Source organism: Schistocerca gregaria, chromosome 5 (genome assembly GCF_023897955.1).
Source record: "Schistocerca gregaria isolate iqSchGreg1 chromosome 5, iqSchGreg1.2, whole genome shotgun sequence".
Taxonomy (NCBI): domain Eukaryota; kingdom Metazoa; phylum Arthropoda; class Insecta; order Orthoptera; family Acrididae; genus Schistocerca; species Schistocerca gregaria.
The window spans coordinates 482,654,790-482,680,662 of NC_064924.1; the positions used below are offsets into that span (position 1 = coordinate 482,654,790).

At 47.5% G+C, this 25,873-nt stretch overlaps 1 protein-coding gene across 1 annotated transcript in view; it reads right to left on the reverse strand.

Annotated features, from left to right (window-relative positions):
- LOC126272036 (guanine nucleotide-binding protein G(o) subunit alpha) overlaps positions 1-25,873 on the reverse strand; it is a 929,986-nt gene that overhangs the window by 854,213 nt on the left and 49,900 nt on the right. The window lies entirely within an intron of this gene.

The window sequence follows — 25,873 nt, forward strand, 5'->3', positions numbered from 1 at the left end:
CTTAGAGCCATTTGAACCATTTTTTTGTACGCTATGTAAGGCGGCGATCTACGGCACATCTGAAGATGGACTACAATGTTTATGCAGACGCAAGTGTTTTGGAGAACCCCGTTTAGCGCACTATGTTGAAATAGGGGCTCCACAGCAGACGATCCTTACTGTTGGCACGATGAGCCAACGACAAAATCAGTTATGATTGCTGCGGGCACGAGAACATTGAGACTGGACCGAGGACCAATGGATACGTGTCGCCTTGCAGATGAATCACATTTCTTGTTACAACTGATAGACAGTCGTCTCCAGACATGGCGCCATCCAAAAAATGGTTCAAATGGCTCTGAGCACTATGAGACTTAATAGCTGAGGTCATCAGTCCACTAGACGTAGAACTAATTAAACCTAACTAGCCTAAGGACATCACACACAACCATACCCGAGGCAGGATTCAAACCTGCGGCCGTAGTAGCAGCGCGGTCCCGGACTGAAGACCCTAGAACCGATTGGCCACCGAGGCTGGCGGTGCAATCCAGACAAACAGCTGCGCTAAACGTGCAGCGCGTCACGGAAGTAGTTTCGTGTGGGCAGTGTACGCTATTATGGGCCATTCACCTCGGCTTCGATGGGACTTACGGTTGTAATCTAAGGCAACGTGACAACCGTGGACTACCTGAACATGATTCCGGACCAGTCACATCACTCCATGCTTAGTTAGTTAGTTACATGCACCACAGATAACTTGAACGGTTCTTTTGTCGAAATAGATGCGGAAGAGTCAGTTTACCGGAAGCGCCGTACGTCATTAATGTTAACATTACTGAACATATTATTGCTAGTACTATTCAGTACACCTACACTTAAAAAATAGGGCCTTTCTTCGCAGTCTATCTCTCATAAATAAAAATTCGACTATGGAATAAAAGGGACTGCCCAGGAAAATGACTTTAGTTTAGATTAGAAAACTTCTTTGCTATTTGTTTTATATTACTGCGCAAATAATTAAACATTTTTGTTAATACATATTGACCTCCTTTGTGTGTCACTGACAGCTTTAATAATATGCAATAAAGGTAGTTTTATCCTCTAGTGTTGTAGGTATGGTCATCACTATTATTCTCAAATTGTGATGGAGTGTTTATAACAGATTTCTTTAGCGAATATGTGCATTATGATGGTGCAGTTGAAACGCTTAAATCCTTGAAGATGTGCTACATGAAAATCGCTTTTATACAATCATTGCTTTCTTTCTAAGTGATGAGTGACCCCAGAAAATTGTTTTGTACGACATTACTGGGTAGAAATATGCAAAATATGTCTGTTTCCAAGGCTATCACTTAGACGAAGAGCGCAAGTGCGTGAACTTGTTGAGCAGCTCAGTACCATGCTTCTTCCAGCTGATTTATTTCAATGTTTACACCTAAACATTTGGAGCATTTCACCCTTTTTAATGACTGCAGTTCATGTGCTCCATCTGTTATCGGTGTAAGTCTATCCGTTGTACAGAATTGAATGTTTTCCCAAAAATAAGGGTGGGTCCATCTTCTGAGAACTACTTTATAATACTTTTTAAAATATCATTTACAATATTTCTCTCAGATTGTAATTATAAGACTAGTATCGTCTGCAAAAGGTACCAATTCTGTTTGTCATATATGTAAGGAATAGGAGTAGACCCAAAACTGAACCTTGTGGAACACCCTTCGTGATTTCTCTCCAGCCACTAAATTTTCTCTCCTTTCTAGATTGAATTATTCAGTACAGCTTTTGGAATTCTGTTTGTTAAGTATGATTCAAACCAGTTGTTTGTAAAGCCACTGATTCCATAAAACCTCAGTGTATTCTAATAGACTGACATGATGTACGCAATAAAACAGCTTGAAAGACCACAAAGAAATACCAACTGCTGATGTTTTATTATTTACTCTCTAATATATGCTTGATGCCTTTCCTGACAGCCATGGCATCTTCCACTACTGTAACCGTCTGCGTCACAAGGCCAAAATCGTTCTGTAGTAGTTTCAGGAACATGATAGTGGACTCACGTTGATATCTTGGTAATCAAATATATCCAGACGGAAGCAGAAAGAATACAGCTGGGACCCTATAGGACGCCAGCTTTGCACCTACAGACTGCCGATTATAGTTTATCGGAATTGCGAGAACTGTGCTTATACATGTGTTGCCCCATACCTCAAGAAATCTACCAAGATATCGAATCCACGTCACGCAGAAGCGCTGTTCTATTGCGTTCCAAAGGTCGATCAACACAATACGAATCAATTGATCACACGGTTTTGGCCTACGTTCATATAAAAAACTCAGTTGATTAAATGTCTCAAGTGCACCATTTCCTCGCAAGGGTGACACCAAGAATCACGTTCACCGGATCTGAAGTCCCCGGATTTCTTTCTGTGGGGAAAGTTGACGGATATTTGCTATCGTGATCCACCGACAACGCCTGACAACATGCTTCAGCGCATTGTCAATGCATGTGCGCACATTACGGAAGGCGAACTACTCGCTGTTGAGAGGAAAGTCGTTACACGTATTGCCAAATGCATTGAGGTTGACAGACATCATTTTTAGCGTTTATTGCATTAATGTGGTATTTACAGGTAACCAAGCTGTAACAGCATGCGTTCTCGGAAATGATAAGTTCACAAAGATACACATTGGCACAACCGAAATAAATTGTTCAAGCATACCTACGTTCTGTATTTTAATTTAAAAAACCTATTGTTACTAACTGTTGTGACTATTACAGCGCCATCTATCAGAAAGCGAAAACAGTGGTCCAACTAAAACATTCATATTTCTTTACGTACGAAAATGTAATAAATAATGGGGGTTCCTATTTAAAATAAACGCAGTTGATATCCGTTTGACCTATGGCAGCGTCATCTAGCGGGCCAAACATAGCACCATCTGGTTTCCTCCTTCAAGCTAGACAAGTTTCGTTCATTGTATTTTTTTCGTTTGATGCTTATTTCGCCGCGCGGGATTAGCCGAGCGGTCTCAGGCGCTACAGTCATGGACTACACGGCTCGTCCCGGTGGAGGTTCGAGTCCTCCCTCGGGCATGGGTGTGTCTGTTTGTCTTTAGGGTAATTTAGGTTAAGTAGTGTGTAAGCTTAGGGACTGATGACCTTAGCAGTTAAGTCCCATAAGATTTCACACACATTTGAACATTTTGAACGCTTATTCGTGAGATATTTGGCCCGGTCACGATCAATAGACCACCCTCTGACTTTGTATCCGCACAAAATAATGAAAGGAGAATGATTTATCGCTGACCAAATGTTCTTAGTTCATGTATTCAGGTAAAATTTCAGCATCAGTAACGACTCTTTGTATAATCAAGATCAAACATTGTCCACATTAATCCAACCGCAAAGTAATAAGACGCTTGAAGCTGCTTTATACATGCGCGTTCGTTTCTTGAAGAACTCGGGGTGGGGGCTTGCTGGTGTGATTACGGAATGTCCCGTAGTGAAAGGCTTCTAAAAACAATACTTACCGTAAATAAGTTTTCCTTTTTACTCAGAACTATTTTCCTGTATCAGCCGTTCAAGATAACACATCAAATTTATATCATGTACAAGCCTTCGACATGCGATCATCTAGAACGAACACCTGACATTCGCTTTAGATAACTGATAAAACGTTGTTTGCATCGTGAAATGATGTCTTCCGAAATTATTTTTCCGTGTACTTGCAAGTTAAACGGAAATTACAGAACACCTAATTCAAAATCTATATTCCGCCAATCACCTTACGGCGGGGAAAATTCCCGCTCATATTCCGGACTGATGCCGGGAGCTCCACGGCCCGAGTACAGCGGTCTGAACGCTGGACCACCATGGCCGTACGTATACTGCAGAAACATCTTTGACGTATGCTTGTTTCAGTATAAAAGTATCATAGAGCGGAAACAGGCACGCATGCGTTTGTGTGTGTGTGTGTGTGTGTGTGTGTGTGTAAGGGATGACGGAGGGGAAGGTGAACATATCACATGTCAGTAGATAATTTCCGAACTCCGTGGTTTTTCTGTCCCACTGCATTATAGATTTTCCATTGATGTGCTTTTCAGCTTCAGTCACGAAGAAATGGCGAAACAACGCTATAAGCACGCTTCGATCTTTTTTTGTGGACAGGTCTTCTACAGTGATCTCACTGATACCAGCATTTAACTATATCATAGACAAAGCAGACAAAGAATCAGTGATTTAGCGAATGATGTATTTTCGGTTTCCGTGTCTGCGGTATAAATTCGAAACGGTCAATCTTGAAACACCAAATACTTAGAGCCGCGCGGTGTGAGGAGCCTTGCCACGGTTCGTGCGGCTCCCTCGTCCGAGGTTCGAGTCCTCACTCGGGCATGGGTGTGTGTGTTGTCCTTATCCTAAGTTAGCCTAAGTTAGATTAAGTAGTGTGTAAGCCTACGGACAGCTGACTCAGCAATTTGGTCCCACAAGAACTTACCACAAATTTCCAGTTTCCTTCGTTACCGAAGCACCACCATACGAGCAACAACATTTACCCACGTTGCAATTCGCTTAGCTCCGATATAGCTACGCAGAACACTGGTTTGACCGCGACTGGTGCTTGCAATTCCCACATACGCCGTTAGGCTGCCGCTACACTTGACGACTAGTATCACAAAAAAAGATACAAAATCGCAACTCTTCAGGGCACGTTACACGCCTCCCTCCAGCTATTGCCCATTTCTGTGTTTCTGCTCTACTGAAGTGAACCGCTTACATAAGGACCAGAGGTGGACCAACGCATTATTGACTTCTTGAATTTCTGAAAGCTCCTTGTCTTGAAAAAAAACATCCAATTTATGTAATATTTTGATTATTCGTTTGTCTGTACATGTGCATTACATTTACTGATTTCCGTTCCATTCGGGTAATTCCTTCTTGGTGTGTCACCTTGTGTGTTATAGTGTATTTAATTAATGAAATACATTATGAAGAGTCCTTTTGCTACTACATCTAATGTGTGGGATATCAGTTAGTTGATATCGAATTCAGTGAAATCCCGTTGTTTCCAGTGTTACATCGAGAAGCAACAAAATTCTGTGGTACTTTTTAGTATTCGGCTAACAGTGTAAGAAACATATGGCATGATATGCGATAAAACTGTTACCTTGTTTGTCGAATTAGGATAGCGCGTAGGCTTATTGTGCTTGCTGCTTCAGCACTCAAGCAAGCATTCCGTCTTCAGGCCACAAGTGGCCTACCGGGACAATCCGACCGCCGTGTCATCCTCAGTGGAGGATGCGGATAGGAGGGGCGTGGGGTCAGCACACCGCTCTCCCGGTCGTAAGATGGTATTCTTGACCGAAGCCGCTACTGTTCGGTCGAGTAGCTCCTCAATTGGCACCAGGAGGCTGAGTGCACCCTGAAAAACGGCGACAGCGCATGGCGGCCCGGATGGTCACCCATCCAAGTGCCGGCCACACCCGACAACGCTTAACTTCGGTGATCTCACGGGAACCCGCGTATCCACTGCGGCAAGGCTGTTGCCCTTGCTGCTTCATGAGGTATGGTAAATAATTTAGAAGATGGTGGTATAATTGAAATAAAACATTCCATTACCATGTATCCAATTGTACTGTCTTTAGGATGTAATCCAAACAGGTACTCATAGAAGGTGTTGAACCAGGTGTGCCAAACTGCACGCACGCAGGGTGTGCGGGGCGAAGCTAGGCCTGTGTCGGCTGTCCTCGGTCCTTCTCGGAAGTTCTCGGTACATCACCACTTTTCATGTATTGCGGTGCGGCATTTTTCGGTCAGCGTAACTTCAAAAAATGGTTCAAATGGCTCTGAGCACTATGGGACTCAACTGCTGTGGTCATTAGTCCCCTAAAACTGAGAACTACTTAAACCTAACTAACCTAAGGACATCACACACATCCATGCCCAAGGCAGGATTCGAACCTGCGACCGTAGCAGTCGCAGGTTTCGGACTGCGCGCCTAGAACCGCGAGACCACCGCGGCCGGCTCAGCATAACTCTCTTCAGTTCGGCAGAATCGTGGTGTCAGTGCTGTTTACCGTTCGTTATTTGTTACTGATATGAAGAACGTTCACAAATCCAGTGGATGTTTGCACAAAAAGAGGCAGTCTAGAGGACTATGGTCACAGGCCTACAAAATGTTATGGAAATGACAGAAATGAGGGACGAGAATTCTCAAAATCTATTATGCAGTCGGAAATCGATGGCGATTACGTATTTGCTATGAAACGACATTACAATACCACGCACACAGAATTTAAAGATTTAGCTGACAATGAAAAGCAAAGAATTACAACGGTCGACAGACGCGATTGCATTGTTTTGCACATCAAGAACCACTCTCAGCTAAACTTGGCGGGATGGAGTATGCGAAGAAACTGGTAAAATGAATAGTAAAGTTTTTAATGCCACACACATTATTCCACTCACAGTTGCAATGGTTTTAGATGGAACTGAACGAAGAGTATGGCGACTTTATACATTACTGAAAAGTACATTGGTTAAACCAAGGAGCATGCCTGAACGATTTGGCGACTTAAAATCCGCTGTTGTTGAATTCATTTTCCGAGCGGTTCTAGGCGCTTCAGTCTGGAGCCGCGCGACCGCTACAGTCGCAGGTTCAAATCCTGCCTCGGGCATGGATGTGTTTGATGTCCTTAGGTTAGTTAGTTTTAAGTAATTCTAAGTTCTAGGGGACTGATGACCTCAGTTGTTAAGCCCCATAGCGCTCAGAGCCATTTTTTTTTGTTGAATTCATGAAGGAAAAAGAGGTGCAAGAACGGAAATTAGAACATATATTTGCAAACCTCGCATTAAGTGGTTCCGACTGAACACTGCCTACAGTAAGACATTAAAAAGGGTGAGAAAAAACTTATTTGTAATTTCATAGGGATCTATTTAAAGGAAATCGCATTGTAGAAGGGACAAATTCTGACAAACACAGTCCATTTCCCTACTCTCACTGGCATTAAAGGAAACACTAGGTTTCAAGTATGCATAGTGGCCTTTGAAAGAATTACAGGCATAATTCTCTAGAAATTTTTAAGACACTGCCGATCTTAAATTTATTTCCGAGACCGTTTGCTACGTGATTTGAAAGCACCTTGGGACATATGGTGGTGTAACTAACCGTCCTGCAAGCGTCCCGTTTTAAAGGCAAATACCTTTAAGTTAAAGTTGTCTAGGACGTATATACTTGTTATCCTCAGGAACAGTTTCAAGGTCTGAAATACGAGATTGCAGAAGTGCTACAATATTTCGATCAACATACTCAGCAACCATAGTTGCAGAATCAGTTATCAAAATTTCAGTACAACTTTCCTATTTGATCTTCAAATCGAAATTAAGAATCGCTAAATAAACCCTTATCAACTGGAGCACCAATACCTGAAATGAAAACTTGCCTCTGTAACCAGTACAACTGAACACGTATCATTACTCGTGAATCGCTTTCTATACTCGTATGGCCTGGAATAGACGGTGGAAGTAACAACCGGCGAAGATAAACAGCTGTGTTACACTCTAGCATCTGGTGGCAATTACCGACGGCACTCGGTATGTTTCTCTGCCGGGCAACCTCTCGCTGCAAGCAACATGCGTACGGAGATTGTTATGAGCTTCACTCAGGGTAGTGACGAGTATTTCGCTAAGGGGTTTAGAAGTAAAATGAGACACAAAGTTAGGAAACATACTCTCAGATTAAAGGTATCCACAAGTTCATCAAGGCACTGTCGGTCCAGATTGTCCCACTCCTCAACGGCGATTCGGTGTATATCCCTCAGAGTGGTTGGTGGGTCACGTCGTCCATAAACAGCCCTTTTCAAACTATCAAAGGCATGGTCGATAGGGTTCCTGTCTGGAGAACATGCTGGCCACTCTAGTCGAGTGACGTCTTATCTTGAAGGAAGTCATTCACAAGATGTGCGCAATGGGGGCGCGAATTGTCTATGAAGACGAATGCCTCCCCAATATGCTGCCGATATGGTTCCACTATCGGTTGGAGGATGGCATTCACGTATCGTACAGCCGTTACGGTGCCTTCCATAACCACCAGCGTCGTACGTCGGCCCATATAATTCCACCCCAAAACAGCAGGGAACCACCACCTTACTGCACTCGCTGCACAGTGTGTCTAAGACGTTCAACCTGACCAGGTTGCCTCCAAACACGTCTCCGACGATCGTCTAGCTGAAGGCATATGCGACACTCATCGGTGAGGAGAACGTGATGCCAATCCTGAGCGGTCCATTCGGCATGCTGTTGGGCCCATTTGTACCACGCTGCATTCTGCCGTGGTTGCAAAGATGGACCTCACCGTGGACGTCGGGATGAAGGTGCCCATGATGCAGCCTATTGCGCACAGTTTGAGTCGTAACACGACGTCCTGTGGCTGCACGAAAAGTATTATTCAACATGGTGGCGTTGCTGTCAGGGTTCCTCCGAGCCATAATCCGTAGGTACAGCTCATCCACTGCAGTAGTAGTCCTTGGGTGGCCTCAGCGAGGCATGTCATCGACATTTCCTGTATCTTTGTATCTCATCCATGTCCGAACAACATCGCTTTGGTTCACTCCGAGACGCCCGACAACTTTCCTTGTTGAGAGCCCTTCCTGCCGCAAAGTAACGATGTGGACGCGATCTAACCACGCTATTGACCGTCTAGACAACACAAGCCTGTACCTCCTTCCTGGTAGAATGACTGGAACTGATGACCTGTCGGACCCCCTGCGTCTAATAGGCGCTGCTGATCCATGGTTGTTTACGTCTTTGGGCGGGTTTAGTGACATCTCTGAACAGTCTGTGCCTGTGATACAATATCCACAGTCAGCGTCTTGAGGAATTCTGGGAACCGGGGTGATGCAAAACTTTTTTTGATATAAAAGGCGATTAAAAAGCTTTTGTTCGAAGGCCGTACAGTTCAGAATCGGTATACCTATTAGGCAAAATCACCATTGAGGCAATCATCCCATGGACGCGCCTGGTTGAAGATAACCTACTGGTAAAAAATCTGTGTCCTGCGGCGTGAGAAAGTCCATAACTGCTTGCTGCCTATTCTCGTCCCACAGGAATCGGCAACCCTTCAAGGCCTTTTTTAAGAGACTGAAGGCATGACAATTGCATAGAAAGAAATCAGGACTATGGGACGGGTGCTCGAGCGTCTTCCACTTAAATTGGTTTAACTTGTACTTTACGACATTTGCAATATGGGAATATGCGTTACCATGAAGCAGCAGATCCTTTGCCGTGGCTTTCAACAGACCAGTTGCCCCATACAGTTCCTTCATTCTCTGATGGCTATCTACCGGCGTCTGTCCTTCAGCAGCCAAGAAGAGAGTGACAGCACGTTGCTCCAGTTTGGACCTATGTGGTAATGACGTCTTCATAGTACACGTCTCTTCATTTACCGCACACACGTCGGAGAGACACGAATGTAGCACTAATCCCTTGCCTACATATTGGTGCTTATATACCCCCATCGGAGCCGCGCTAAGTTGCATACACGCCGCAGCAACGTCCTAAAATCGAAACTTTCCAATCGCCCCTTATATGTATTCTTTTCCTTGTAACATTTTGAATGAGGCACGCTGATCTTTTTTCTCGTGGTCAACACCTGTATAAACCGAGTCGTCCGAACAACGGATCAAAATCAGCATTTCAGTCCATCAGGATTCCCCACCCCGCCACACACCACTGAGATTGCGGTACGAGGGCTGCGATGAACGATACGACGGTAAAAGGCTTCGAGAGTTTCCACGTCGATTCTACTTGGTGGTGCACCGCCAGCCGCAAGCGAACCAAAGTCCGTCTGGCAGAGTAAAGACCCGCTGACGCCCGAGCCGTATCGCAGCCGGCGACATCAGAGGGAGAGCTTCCGTCGCACAGAACAGTTATTATTTGCTCAGAAAACAGCTCGTAGGCAAGCCTTAACAGCTTCTAGGAAGTGTCCGAAACACTCTAACGCCCGCCTAAGCTGATATTTTAGGACCTCACCAGTGTGACCTCCTTTCCTGTAAACCGAGCGCGTATTCTTGCGTCATCCATCCATCAGGTTCTGAACGGCGTTACCACACGAGATTGTCACTCGTTAAGAAAAAATACGTATACAAAATTTTTGAGTGCTTAGCGGAGATGAAGAGAGAGATTTTTTTATGTGACCAAAATGTCACAGTTGCACCTCTTCCCCACCAGGCGTTCATGGAGGTTTTGGTACTAGTGATGTTCAGACACGTTGTTCGAACTGCCTTGTCACGAATATTGTTTTACAGATGTTGCCGACCATCTACGGATTTCTTTTTGTGGGGAGGCGATGAAGCGTGTGGCGTACGAGACACCGGTAGACACTCCAGAAGAGGTGACTGCTCGTTTGCCTTATCCCGCAGCCATTATTCGTGAAATGCCGGGTTGTTCTGAGCGTGTTGGACAGACATTAGCACACGGATGCCGGTTGGATATTAATATAAAGCCACGAAATTTTCAGCAACAACTCTAAAATTATATTCATCAGTCTAAAACTACGTTCATCACATGACAGTTTTTGAAGACAGTCTCATGCATCACTAGAGCCAGATCTCCATCGAATCCTAACGGGAAAACGGTGCTCCTGTGAATCTTTTGTCACATAAAAAGTGTTTCTTTCTGTGTCCTCTGAACACTTTAACATCTTCTGCACATAGCTGTGTTTGTGCATAGTGTGTTTCAAAAAGGACTTTACAACTTTGGAAACTCATACTGAATTATTCAGGAACAGTTTGAAAAGCTTGTTAGGGTATTGCAGGATAGGTTGCGCTGAGAAATAATTCTTAAGAAAAAAATCGGTACGTTGCTCCGTTTCCGAGTTAATTAGTGTTGAATTTAGACTATCAGATGCTGCGCTCGCAAATTCAAGCGGCCGGCCAGCGACGATGTTGCCAAACACATTGTTTTCCTAAATCTGAACAAGAGAGCGATACAAACACTGGACATGCGACAGTAGTAAGGATCGCACTCCACTCAAAGACTGAGCAGTCTCGTGTCCTGTCATCTCAGGTATGAGAACAACTGATTGTACCTGCCATGCCGCTTGAATTTCTCGCGCAAGAGCTTTATTGGCTAACTTCGATGCTAATTAACTCGGAAACGCTGCAAAGAATTATTTTTCAGCACAACCTAACCTGCCACCATTAAGCATTTCAGACTGTTTCTGATCGCCCTACATACATGCCTAAAAATTACGACGATATGAAGGTATTTGACGCCAGATGTCTACAGACAATCACACAGTTCCCTTAAATTACGAGCTGTTACGAGTTGACAGTCTATGGACGCAAAGCTGCCTCCCGATGGCGACCCATATGTGTTTCATCGGCTTCGGTTCAGGAGTATTTGTTGGCCAAGACATCAACATGAGGTCACTATTGTTCTTCTCAAACCACGTTTATGGTCCTGTGATGCGGACAGTTATTTTGGGTGCATCGGGAATAAAGAACAGAGCAAGCAGTAGCAAAGTGACAACCACCGATAAAGGCAATGACCGAACAATCATCTAGCTATGTGATGCGGAGTATTGTTTTGGGAGCTAACAGACTGCGTTTGTAAACTGTGCCTTCGAACGTCAACGTTGAGCGTACCGAGTTTCTGACGACAAGAGCCGTTGAGGAGACTTTCCGAACGTGTAGGAGGAGGAGGAGATTAGTGTTTAACGTCCCGTCGACAACGAGGTCATTAGAGATGGAGCGCAAGCTCGGGGAAGGGAAGGATGGGGAAGGAAATCGGCCGAGCCCTTTCAAAGGAACCATCCCGGCATTTGCCTGAAGCGATTTAGGGAAATCACGGAAAACCTAAATCAGGATGGCCGGAGACGGGATTGAACCGTCGTCCTCCCGAATGCGAGTGCAGTGTGCTAACCACTGCGCCACCTCGCTCGGTCCGAACGTGTAGAACACTATCTAGCGTGCCAGGTATCCTCAACGTGCATTTGGACGTAGACAGAGAGATGACAGAACGCTACCTACGCCATCTCTCTTCAGTACAGAATCACGAGACGCCGCCATCTTGCCTTTCATTTGGAGCCCATGTGTATATAGGTCGTTTATACAAATGAAATTGCTCAATTTCAGGGACTCCACTGGTCTCATACAGATATGATTTTATGTATATAAATCTATCTGGGGAGTGAAAATTCATGCTAAGGCCGGGAATCGAAACCGGGTCTCCTGGTTACTAGGCAGGTGCGTTAGCTACTTTTTTTTTCCTCTTTTCCTTTTTTTTTTTTTTTGAACTCTGCTCGTCCAGTTGCAGTCCAAGAGCGTGCTCACTTTTTTTTATGTTGATGCCGGGGATCGAACCCGAGGCCTTTCACATGCAAAGCGAACGATCTACCACTTTTTTTCCCCTTTTTTTTGAGAATGCATAAAAAAAACAAGGCAGCCATGCGCAAAGAGTTGCCAATAAGGTGAACTAAAAAGGGCCATCTTGCTCGCCGCGGTCACATTGCTAGGCGGGCGGCCAGGAACGGGCGATCGTCATTACATTGGACATCACCAGCCACCAATCGTTGGAGCGCCCGGGGCCGCTGCACACAGTCAGAGACTGTTTCTGTTACCATAGGGGAATCGTGGAAAGATCACATCTACAAGTCAATGTCTTCTCACACCCGGCACACCCCAGCTGGGTGGTGGGTCCATGAATGACGAACCCAAATAGTTCGCAAAAAGGTTCCGGTAATCCTGTCTGTTCGTTAAGACCAGAAACTCGTCGATCATATAGTACCATAAATCGAGGACGTCTTTGTCTCCATCGCGGTATATGTAGTGTATCGCCATACCTCGTACCCAATTAACCGCATTCATCCGGGTCATAGGGAAATAGACAGCGTCGGGATGAAAGAGTTCTTGGGGTAAAATCGAAACGTAGGGGCGGCGGAGCAGGAAAGCCAGGATCTGGCGGATCAGTTTCCAGCACTCACGCTCGGGGCCACAGTTCAGTCTATGTTCGTCCGTGTCTAACGTCGTGCAACGGGGGCACACAGGGTCGTCAATTAGGTGAATGGCATGCAGCCGTTGTCGGGTTGGAAGTTTCTCGTTAACGACCACATACCACGTCGACCGCACGATAGTAGACAGGAACGGCGCGTGGATGGCTCGCCATACCCGTGGCCACTCGACCGTAGGGTGGCGCCGTACAATGTCGTTATCCGGAGTCCAGTGCTGGAGAGCACTATAATAAGTCTTCACTGTCGGATTCCGTGTCTCCGATATAACCCGCAACACATAGCTATGCTCTACGAAAAACGTTCTAATATGTGACAGCGAGGGCGATAAATGTCCAACTGGTACCGGTGGGTACAGCGTACGTGGGGCCACTTCTTCAATCAGTAGGCCGGGGAGACTGGCTGTTGGTGAAAGCCAGAGTCGCCTCATGGAACGGAGATACAGTGCCAGCGCTCTGTGCTTGACGTGAGTGAGTCCAACACCGCCTTTGTCGAAGGGTAAAGTAAGCGTAACAAAACGGATCTTGAAAAACAGCACCATCGTTCACCACGTGTCCAAACACTGCCTGTATCCTGGAAGCCATCGTGTCCGTTATCGGCAGTACATGGGCGTAATGGTTAAGGTGAGAAGCCATGTACACATTGACGTATTGGGCGCGTTGCAAAATGTTCAATGATCTGAATTTATTGAGACGAGCCTCTAAACGGAGTCGTCGTAAGACCATACGATACGTAAAGGCTGCCGTGCGTTGTATTTGTCGATGGAGTGATATCCCTAACACTTGAGCATCGGGACCTTTGTCAGAGGTACGGCCAGACCTGCAGGCATTCCTCGTCCTACCTCCATGTAGCGTGATTTCCGAAGGTTGAGCACACTGCCTGCCACCGCCCCATACTGGTGGAGCCAGGAAAACGCCGTGTGTATTTCGTCACCAGACCGTGCTAAGAACATCACATCGTCGGCGTATGCACCACATCGAAAGGTTACGGAACGGAGGGTAAGTCCTTCTAAGCGTCGCCGTAGTCCGTGAAGAGCTGGTTCGAGGGCAACGGCGAAGAGCATGGCAGAAAGAGGACAACCCTGCCGGACGGACCTGTTGACACGGACGGGGGCGGACCGACAGCCGTTGATCATAATCCTCGTGACAGCCCCATGGATCAATCGAAGCACAACAGACGTCGTCAGACGCGGGACACCGATGTGTTCCATAACAGCACGCAGGAAACCATGGTTAACGCGGTCGAAAGCATGGTCGAAGTCCAGCGCAACAAGAGCGCCTTGGAGGCGGCAAGTTTGCATGAGCGCCACCACGTCTCTATAGGTGCTTAAAGTCGTAAACACATTAGTGCCGCCCCGAGGCAGGTTTGATCAGTGTGGATGGCCGCCATTACCGTAGGTTTGAGCCTCTCACGGAGCATGCGTGTCAACAGCTTATAGTCAGTGTTTAGCATTGTCAACGGGCGAAAATCAAGAGGGCGACGGCCTCCGCCGGGTTTGGGCACAGGGATCAAGAGACCCTCAGTAAAGTCAGATGGTACCTGAAAATCGGCGTCCAGGAGTTCACTGTACATCCTGACCCACATTGGGCCCATGAGATCAAAGAACCGATTGTAAAATTCAAGAGGGAGGCCGTCAGGGCCAGGCGTTTTGTTGGGAGAGCCACGCAACAGAGCCTCTCGCAGTTCTTCCAAAGTCACCGCCGACAAGAGCGTAGCATCATCTTGTAGGTTCCAAGAGACTGGTAGGTCAGATAGGACTTCCCTGACCCCTACATTCATGTGGGACTCCCTCTCGTAAAGAAGTTTATATGACTGTGTGAACGCTCGGACGATATCCATTTGTGCGTCAACGCGTCGCCCATCCTCCGTCTCAACCTCGGTAATGAGCTGCCTCTTGCGTCTTCGGCGTTCTTGAATGATATGGTGGAGGGAAGGTCGTTCACCACGAACATCATCAGTCGTCCTCGCTCGCACCCGCACACCCGCAAGACGTACGGCGTTGATACGAAGCAATTGTGCCTTGACGCGTTGTACTGCTGATTGTCGCTCTGGCGACGGCGGTTGTACAGCCAGTTCGCGGAGCGCAGTATAGTAAAAATCAGTAGTCGCAGTATACCAGCGCGCTCGGTCGCGTCCATAGCTGACTAATGTTCGGCACAGTGCGGGTTTTGCACACCGTAACCACCATTGAAGTACAGAACGGTAGGCGGGTAAACGCCGGTGGCAATTGCTCCATGTGGACTCGACTGCGCGTCTGCAATTTATCTCATCAAGAAGGGCCACATTGAGGCGCCACGGACCCCTACTTCGGCGGACGCGCTGGCAGGGAAGGGTGAGAGTACACACATATGCGAGGTGATCCGTGAACGCTGCCGGCCACATCTCAGAGTCGACAACGGCCGATCGTAGGCCGCGGGTGACGTAGACTCGATCCAAACGGCTCGCGGAGTGACTAGTAAAGTAGGTGTGTGCTCGACGGTCGCCGTGTTGGATGATCCAGGTGTCCAACAAGGCCAAGTCCTGTACAAGTGCCTGGAGTACCGGGCAGGTGGTATAGTGTGGCTCCTGGTCGGATGGGCGGAGCACACAATTAAAATCGCCGCCTACTACCAAGTGGTCGGTATTGCCCTGGAAGAGCGGGGCTATATCTTCGGCAAAAAAGGTGCGCCGTTCTCTCCTTTTGCCGGTGCCTGAAGGAGCATATAAGTTCACCAGACGTACTGTACCAATCGTGAGTGCGACCCCCCGGGCCGACGGTAAATAGGAGACATCAGTGTCCATTATCCCTTCCCGCAGTAGAATCGCCGTACCTCCGCCGCCCACATCTGCAGGCATAGTGTAGGCGTCATATCCGTAGGCATCGAGACAGAGTCCTGATCGGACTTCTTGAAGGAAAACAACGTCCAGATCCGCAGCGCGTAACGTATCCTTCAGCATACGGGTCTTGACATCAGATGTAATGCCATTGACGTTGATCGTGGCGAGGCGGTATGCCTGGTCCATCAAGTCTCGGGAGGTGACCATGGTATGACAGGAGGGCAGTAGTCGTGACGTGGAGCGCCGGTCTTGCGAAGTGCTAGGCAGCGACGAGAGGTGCTCATGCCGCCCTAGGCGTCTGTCGCCGGCCGCGTAGACGCTGCCATCGGCATCGGTGCATCGTCTTGGTCCTGAAACGCATCCTGCAACTCCATCTCCTGCGCTCAGTCGCCCAGGGACGTTGACACCACTGGATCTCGAGAGGCAGACGGAGGCAAGGGTGCATCCCCGGTGTCGGAGCTGCGGTGATCTCCCGCATCCCCATGTGGTCCAGACCCAGCGGTAGTGGGAGAAGACGTCGAACCGTGTGAGACGGTAGGGTCGCCTGTGTCGGCGCGGTGGAGCGGTTGAGGCACCTCGTCATCCAGCGGTGTCGCCTCGGGCTGTTCTACGTCGTCGGTTGTCTTGCGCCGCTTCTTATGACGCTTGGGTGATTTCTGCTTACGCTGCCGCGCCTCTGTTTCCGACGTAGGGCAAGGGGAGGACGCTGAATCCTGTGCTTCAACTTCCATCGCACCGTCGGCGAGCCGTTGTGACGGTGCGCAGGGGTCCGACGAAAGGACATCAGTAGCATCAGCACTGAAAGACGCTTGGAGCTCCGTGGAAGCTACTGCAGGGTCCCCCAAAGCTCGCACCAATACGGTGGGGTCGTCATATACAGCTGGCGTCTCCCGTCTCGCCGCCGCAACATACGTAATCGGCAGAGAGGTCGGTGTCGACGGACGAATCTGTTCGGTCGAGGGTGTCTGCACGAGACGGCGTTGCAGGCATTCGGTACGCATGTGTCCCGTCTGGCCTCAACCGGAGCAGGTTCTCGGTTGACCGTCGTAAATAATTATTGCCCTGCAACCAGCGATCGTGAGATACGAAGGAATATGGCGATGCAGGTCAATACGGACTTGTCGCACCCCGTTAAGGACAGGGTAGGTGTCGAAGGTCTTCCATTTTTCGGCCGTGTGGCCGAGAACTGTTCCATAGGGTCGAAGAGCAAGGGTGACCAAATCCGCTGGAACTTCAAAAGGGAGCTCAAACACGCGCACATTTTGGATTCCCAATCCAGCACGTTCAAGCGTCACCACACACACATTTCCGTCTGCTACTAAGCCACATTAGCACAGCGGTCCACACAACTGCTCCGATTACTTTGTTATGTTTCCCTCATCGATCCGGCTTCCCCTTACACAGAAACAGAATTGCCGAGGTTCTCCATGTTCTAGAACAGCACCTCAACACTGAGAGCATATGGGGCATCCAGCATGAAACCCAGGAGCAGGTACTTATACAAATGAAATGGCACAATTTCAGAGACTTCACTGTTCTCATACACATATGATTTTATTTATATAGTACCGGGTTCGATTCCCGGCGGGGTCAGGGATTTTCTCTGCCTCGTGATGACTGGGTGTTGTGTGCTGTTCTTAGGTTAGTTAGGTTTAAGTAGTTCTGGGGGACTGATGACCATAGATGTTAAGTCCCATAGTGCTCAGAGCCATTTATTTATATAGACCGAAGTGACAAGTGAAAATCTGTACCAAGGCCGAGAATCGTACCTAGGTCTCCTGCTTATTAGGCAGGCGCATTAGCCACTAAGCCACATTGACACAGCAATTCACACAACTGCCACGGTTACCCGCACACACCCCACTTCTCGATCCAAATTCTCTCTGCCACGACAGTCTACTTTTCTGGCCTTAATACAGATTTTCACGCACCGTTTCGGTCTACATAATACCGTGAGATCTCTGAAATTGTTTCACTTCAATTGTACAAGTACCTGCACCTAGGTTACAGCTGAATCCCCCATGTACTTTCGATGCTCAGGTGCTATTCCAGAGCATGGAGTGCCTCGGTAATTCTGTTCAGGGGGCATTTAAATTAGACTGGAGCGGCAGTGAGAATTTGGATCGAGGAGGGAGGCATGTCAGGGCAATGCATGCGGTTCTGTGAACCGCTGTGCCAAAGTGGCTCATTGGCTAACACACCTGCTAATAAGCAGGAGACCTGGGTACGATACTCGGCCTTGGGGCGAATTTGCGCTAGCCACTTCGGTCTACAGAAATAAAATTATGAAATTATGTCGTTCTTGGTACAATCTGTTATACTGTCAGTTGAAACATATCTACGATTAAGGTTTTCAGAATATGGTAACATACAAAGTATGTACCACCGCTACTCATGGTCGGTGTAGCGTTATGAGTAGATTAATGAGCTGCAAAAATGCAGTATGAGACGTAGCAGCCACGCTGCATTCAAAATTTCATATTGTCTTAATCACATTTTTCATTGAACAGCTGCCATAAGCTCCTCGATTATACAACATTTTCAGAGGCATCTATACACTCCTTTCATTCTAAAACTCTGTATATTCTAAATACAAGGGTAAATAGTACCTAGTCATTCGATGAGTTTACACTTGTTTGTTGCCAACACGAGAGGTACTATCTGTCCATATATTTAGTATATGCAGTATTTCTAATGTGGAAGGATTTTATATATCCCTCTGAAAATGATGCATAATCGGAAAAGGGCAGGCAGCTTTTCAATAAACAATGTGGCTAAGAAAATTTGAAATTCTGAGTAATTAGCAGAGACGAAGGTAAGTAAGGTAACAGATGATACGTTGAAACTTCCTTGCAGATTAAAACTGTGTGCCGAACCGAGACTCAAACTCGGGACCTTTGCCTTTAGCGGGCAAGTGGTAGAGCACCTACCAGCGAAAGGCAAAGGTTCCGAGTTCGAGCCTCCGTCCGGCACACAGTTTTAATCTGCCAGGAAATTCAGCGCACACTCCGCTGCAGAGTGAAAATCTCATTCTAGATGATACGTTGTTGGTTCGCGTCTAATTAGATTCAAATAATTTTTTACTAACCGTCGCGTTTTCTACAAGGTTCTGACACTTTCATATTAGTTTAAGACAAGTATATTCTATAATATTAGATGTTATGTAAACACAAGTGCGCTCTTTCTGAGGGGTGAGCTTGTTCGATTAATTTTACCTACAAGACAGCTTGCACTACCTGCAGTTAGATATTTCGCACTTACTGTTTAAAGTTTTGTATTGCACATACGGTAAAGATTTTGTTACTGAAGAAGAAAAGTGATCAAGTAAGAATGGCCTTAGGATTTATGGTAACGTAATAATGATGAAAATATTTCATATTATGCCAAGAACTAGTGTACATTCATATCACACAGTCTGTAACAGAACTTTTACAAGGTGACGTGTTTATTTTATTGACTGGATATGGCACTTCTTTCTCGCATTATATAATATACCCTCCAGGTTAGCCGAGAGAGCTAACACGCTGATTCCTGGACTCGGCTAGGCACGCCGACCCCGGATCGAATCCGCCTGGCGGAATAACGACGAAGGCGGTGTGCCAGCCAGCCTGGATGTGGCTTTTGGGCGGTTTTCCACACCCACTAGTTGAATACCGAGCTGGTCCCCTCGTCCCACCTCAGTGACACGGCTCGCAGACATCTGAACACATTTGCACTGTTTCGTGGATTACACTCGTCGCAGACAATTGGGGTTCGCAAATTCCATCCCGGGGCGTATGGGGTGGCGGCAGAAAGGGTATCTGGCCACCCCTTAAAATTAACCATGCCAAATCTGATTAGCCATGCCCACCTTGTGTAACCACGGGTATAAGGCACAGGCAAAAGAAGAAGATTGACGTTTTTACTTATGTACACTACAGACAGAACAATAAGACTAGCATATGGACAAGGTTGGAAATGTGCGTTTTAATAGAGAAATCGCAACTTCAACTGCCTACAGACATTGAATTGAATCAATAATGGAAGTCGAAAATTTGTGCCCGACAACGATGCAGACGTGGATGCTCCGCGCTTCTATAGAACACTTTCCTTACCCACCTTGGCCATGTGGGCACACTTCCCGTCGAATCCAAATCATCAGTCCGTCAGGCGCAAGTAGTGTCCCCATCAACCAGATGCTTTGCTCGTAGCATTCGCTAAGACCCGCAGGCACTCTGAAGATAAGATGCATCCGCACTGAAAGTAGTCTTGAGGCGACAAAATTCACTGGTAGCGATATGCACATATATAGATGGCGGTCGTATCGCGTAAACGAGGTATAAAAGGGAAGTGCATTGGCGGAGCTGTCATATACACTCAGGTGCTTTTTGTGAAACGCTTTCCGACATGACTATGGCCGCACGACGGAAATTAACAGACTTTGAATGCGGAATGGTAGTTCGAGCTAGATGCATGGGACATTACATTTCGGAAGTCATGAGGGAATTCAATATTTCGAGATCGACAGTGAAAAGGAATGCCGAGAATATCAAATTTCAGGCATTAGCTCTCACCACAGACAACGCAGTGGCAGAAGGCCTTCACCTAACGACCGAGAGCAGCGCCGTATGCGCAGAGTAATCAGTGCCAACCAACAAGCAACACTGCGTAAAATAACCACAGAAGTTAATGTGAGACGTACAATAACATATCCGTTAGGACAGTACACCAAACTTTGGCGGTAATACGCTGTGGCACCAGACTACCGACGCCAGGGTCTTTGCTAACAGCGCGACATCGCCTGTAACGCCACTCTTGGGTTCGTGACCATATCAGTTGACGCCAAACGACCTTAAAACCATGGCCTGGCCACATGATGGTTGGTTGGTTGTTTGGGGAAGGAGACCAGACAGCGCGGTCACCGGTCTCATCGGTGTACGGAAGGATGGGGAAGGAAGTCGGCCGTGCCCTTTCAGAGGAACCATCCCGGCATTTGCCTGCAGTGATTTAGGGAAATCACGGAAAACCTAAATCAGGATGGCCGGACACGGGATTGAACCGTCGTCCTCCCGAATGCGAGTCCAGTGCCTTACCACTGCGCCACCATGCTCGGTCTGGCCACATGAATTTCAATTTCTGTTGGTAAGAGCTGATGATAGGGTTCGAGTGTGGCTCAGACCTGGCGTTGCCATGGACCCAAGTTGTTAAGAAGGTACTGCACAAGTATGGTGTTGGCTCAGTAATGCGGTGTGGGCTATGTTTACATGGAATGGACTGAGTCCTCTGGTCCAACTGAACCGATCACTGACTGGAAATGATAATGTTCAGCTACCTGGAGACCATTTGTAGCCATTCATGTAGGACTAGTTTATGTTCCCAAACAACGATGGATGACAATGCGCCATGTCACCGGGCCATAACTATTCGGCACTGCTTTGAAGAACACTCTGGACAGCTCGAGCGAATGATTTTTTTACATCCAGATCCTCCGACATGAATCGTATGGAACATTAATGAGGTGCCGGCCGGAGTGGCCGAGCGGTTCTGGGCGCTACAGTCTGGAACCGCGCGTCCGCTATCGTTGCAGGTTCGAATCCTGCCTCGGGCATGGATGTGTGTGATGTCCTTAGGTTAGTTAGGTTTAAGTAGTTCTAAGTTCCAGGGGACTGATGACCCCAGCAGTTAAGTCCCATAGTGCTCAGAGCCATTTGAACCATTTATGAGGTTAGTTCGTGGACAAAATCCTTAACCACCATAACTATAGCAGTTTTGAACGGCTGTACAGGCAGCATTTCAGCAGGGGACTTTGAACGACTTGCTGAGTCGATGCCACGTCCAGTTGCTGAACTACACAAGGGAAAAGGAGGTTTGGCGCGATATTAGGAGGTATCCTGTGACTTTTGTCATGGGATCTATCTGGTATCTGTTGTGTTGGATATATCTCACAGAAGAGGCACTGCATATCTATACAGCTAACTTCCTATTTAGGAATATTACGCCCGTTCAACGGAATGGACAGTGCCTTGAAAGGAGGGTATAAGATGGACATCAACAAAAGCAAAACGAGGATAATGGAATGTAGTCAAATTAAGTCTGGTGATGCTCAGGGAATTAGATTAGGAAATGAGACACTTAAAGTAGTAAAGGAGTTTTGCTATTTGGGGAGCAAAATAACTGATGATGGTCGAAGTAGAGATGATATAAAATGTAGACTGGCAATGGTAAGGAAAGCGTTTCTGAAGAAGAGAAATTTGTTAACATGGAGTATAGATTTAAGTGTCGGGAAGTCGTTTCTGAAAGTATTTGTATGGAGTGTAGCCACGTATGGTAGTGAATCATGGACGATAAATAGTTTGGACAAGAAGAGAATAGAAGCTTTCGAAATGTGGTACTACAGAAGAATGCTGAAGATTAGATGGGTTGATCACATAAATAATGAGGAGGTATTGAATAGAATTGGGGAGAAGAGGAGTTTGTGGCACAACTTGACAAGAAGAAGGGACCGGTTGGTAGGACATGTTCTGAGACATCGAAGAATCACCAATTTAGTATTGGAGGGCAGCGTGGAGGGTAAAAATCATAGAGGGAGACCAAGAGATGACTACACTAAGCAGATTCAGAAGGATGTGGGTTGCAGTGGGTTCTGGGAGATGAAGAAGCTTGCACAGGATAGAGTAGCATGAAGAGCTGCATCAAACCAGTCTCAGGACTGAAGACCACAACAACACCAACGCCCGTCCATTTGCGAGCCAGATGCAGCCAGCAACTGCCACTGGAGAGCGGTGCGATCGCGTATACCAAGTTGAGGCACACCATACAGTATGCACGAGTTGCATTATTTGAGCATTCAGCAGCGCTATGAACTCAGCGCGCTCGACGATTACGTTCGAAAGCTCGGCTCGTGTGCCGACGACTCGCGGGGCAAACCGCCTCTGTGACATGCAACCGAAATCTTCAGACGAGGCTCTGGGAGGTTGTCCCAGGAAGCTCTCCTTCATGGTGTCTCTGCTCCGCATCCTATGTTTTCGGATCATCATTTTTTGCCTTTCGATGTCTTCCCATCCCTCTCCCCATTGTAGCCGCGCGGTATTAGCCGAGCGGTCGCAAGCGCTGCAGTCAAGAACTGTGCGGCTGGTCCCGGCGGAGGTTCGAGTCCTCCCTGGGGCATGGGTGTGTGTGTTCGTCCTTAGGATAATTTAGATTAAGTAGTGTGTAAGCTTGGGGACTGATGAGCTTAGCAGTTAAGTCCCATAACATTTCACGCACATTTGAACATTTCCCCATTGTATTTTCATGGTTCGACATCAGTAACCTCATTCCCTTTCTGAGATGACGAAACAGTTGCATGGCATGCATTTCCAGAACGACGACAAAGTGATTTGCGAGGCGGAATGTTTGCTGAACAACGGAAACGCTAACGGCTACAAGCTGCATCTCTGCCATGTCACTGCTTGTTGAAAACGGTGTGCTGCATTGAGAGGGAAATACGGTGAGAAGAGCTAACTTTTAGAAACTTTGCCGGCCGCTTCCTGTTTATTTTATTTTTTTTTTTTTTTTTCCCGAGGCAATATTAAAAATCTGCGGGTTCCCCTCGCGTGAACCATGAAGAAGGGGCAACGTGGAGGGGTGGGGAGCGCGTCGGTCCCGACGTCAGAGCAGCTCGTGGGGGAGGGTCGAGACGGAGAACCAGCGGCTGCTGCGCTGGCGGGCTGGCGGGCTGGCAGCGGCGGGGCTGGCTGGACGCGGCCCGGCCGGCCCCAGCGCGGCTCGCCGGCCAGTCGATACGAACCGCTCCGGCGCACAGCCGGCTGCCGCGCGCTCCGCAGCCACCCCTGCCGCGTTCGTAGCACGCGCCTACCCAGCTCCACCGAAACATCACGGACGTCTGCTTAACAGCGTGCTGGCCCACCTCTCGTACGCGCAACCGCATTCTGCGTGCCACATACACTACTGCCAATTAAACTTGCTACACCAAGAATAAATGCAGATGTTAAACGGGTATTCATTGGACAAATACATTATACTAGAACTGACATGTTATTGCATTTTCACGCAATTTGGGTGTATAGATCCTGAGAAATCAGTGCACAGAACAACCACCTCTGGCCGTAATAACGGCCTTGATACGCCTGGGAATTGAGGCAAACGGAGCTTGGATGGCGTGTACTGGTACAGCTGCCCATGCAACTTCAACACGATACCACAGTTCATCAAGAGTAGTTACTGGTGTATTGTGGCGAGCCAGTTGCTCGGCCACCATTGACCAGACGTCTTCAGTTGGTGAGAGATCTGGAGAATGTGCTGGCCAGGGCAGCAGTCGAACATTTTCTGTATCCAGAAAGGCCCGTACAGGACCTCCAACATGCAGTCGTGCATTATCCTGCTGAATTGTAGGCTTTCGCAGGGATCTAATGAAGGGTAGAACCACAGGTCGTAACACATCTGAAATGTAACGTCCACTGTTCAAAGTGCCGTCAATGCGAACAAGAAGCGACCGAGACGTGTAACCAATGGCACCCCATACCATCACGCCGGGTGATATGTCAGTATGGCGATGACGAATTCGTGCTTCCAAGGTGCGTTCACCGCGATGTCGCCAAACACGGATGCGACCATCATGATGCTGTAGACAGAACCTGGATTCATCCGAAAAAAATGACGTTTTGCCATTCGTGCACGCAGGTTCGTTATTGAGTACACCATCGCAAGAATCCTTTCAGCGTCAAGGGTAACCGCAGCCGTGGTCTCCGAGCTGATAGTTCATGCTGCTGCAAACGTCGTCGAACTGTTCGTGCAGATGGTTGTTGTCTTGCAAACGTCCCCATCTGTTGACTCAGGGATCGAGACGTGGCTACACGATCAGTTCCAGCCATTCGGATAAGATGCCTGTCATCTCGACTGCTAGTGGTACGAGGCCGTTGGGATCCAGCACGGCGTTCCGTATTACCCTCCTGAACCCACCGATTCCATATTCTCCTAACAGTCATTGGATCTCGACCAACGCGAGCTGCAATGTCGCGATACGATAGACCCCAATCGCGAGAGGCTTCAATCCGACCTTTATCAAAGTCGGAAACGTCATCGTATGCTTTTCTCCTCCTTATACGAGGCATCACAACAACGTTTCACCAGGCAATGCAAGTCAACTGCTGTTTGTGTATGGCAAATCGGTTGGAAAATTCAATATTTCGGGATCCACATTGTCAAGAGTGAAATTAGAATTATACTAATACCTTCAGCTGCTAACGGGCGTTGATATGTATTAACGGGGACAGGTGAAAATGTGTGCCCCGACTGGGACTCGAACACGGGATCTCCTGCTTACATGGAAGACGCTCTATCCATCTGAGCCACGGAGCGCACAGAGGAGAGCGCGACTGCAGGGACTACCTCGCGCGCGCCTTCCGTAAGACCCACATTCTCACCTTGTATGTCCACACACTACATTCGTAGTACCCCACCCCACCACCCTCATTACTCGTGGAAGACATTCTTACCAAGTCCCATAAGAGTTCGGAGAATATGTGTGCATCCGCACAGAAGAAGAAGGTCATGGCCGGTGTTGCCAGAATTATATCCATATAAGTATATTGTCAAGAGTGTGCCGATAATACCAAATTTCAGGCATTATCTCTCACCACGGACAACGCAGAGGCGTTTGCATAGAGTTATCAATACTAACAGACAAGCAACAATGCGCGAAATGAGCACACAAAGCAATGTGGGACGTAAGACGAGCGTATCCGTTAGGAAAGTAGGGCGAAATTTGCTGTTAATGGGCTGTGGCAGTACAAGACCGATGCCAGTACCTTTGCTAACAGTACCACATCGCGTACAGTGCCTCTCAAGGGCCCTCTGACTATATCGGTTGAATCCTAGACGATTGGAAAACAGTGCCTTGGTCAGATGAGTGCCAATTTCAGTTAGTAAGAGCTGATGGTAGGATTCGAGTGCGGTGCAGACCCCACAAAGCCATGGATATAAGTTTGTCAAAACGCCATTCTGCAACCTGGTGGTGACTCCATAATGATGTGAGCTGTGTTGACATGGACCAGAGGCCACTTGCAGCCAGTCATGGGCTTCATATTCCC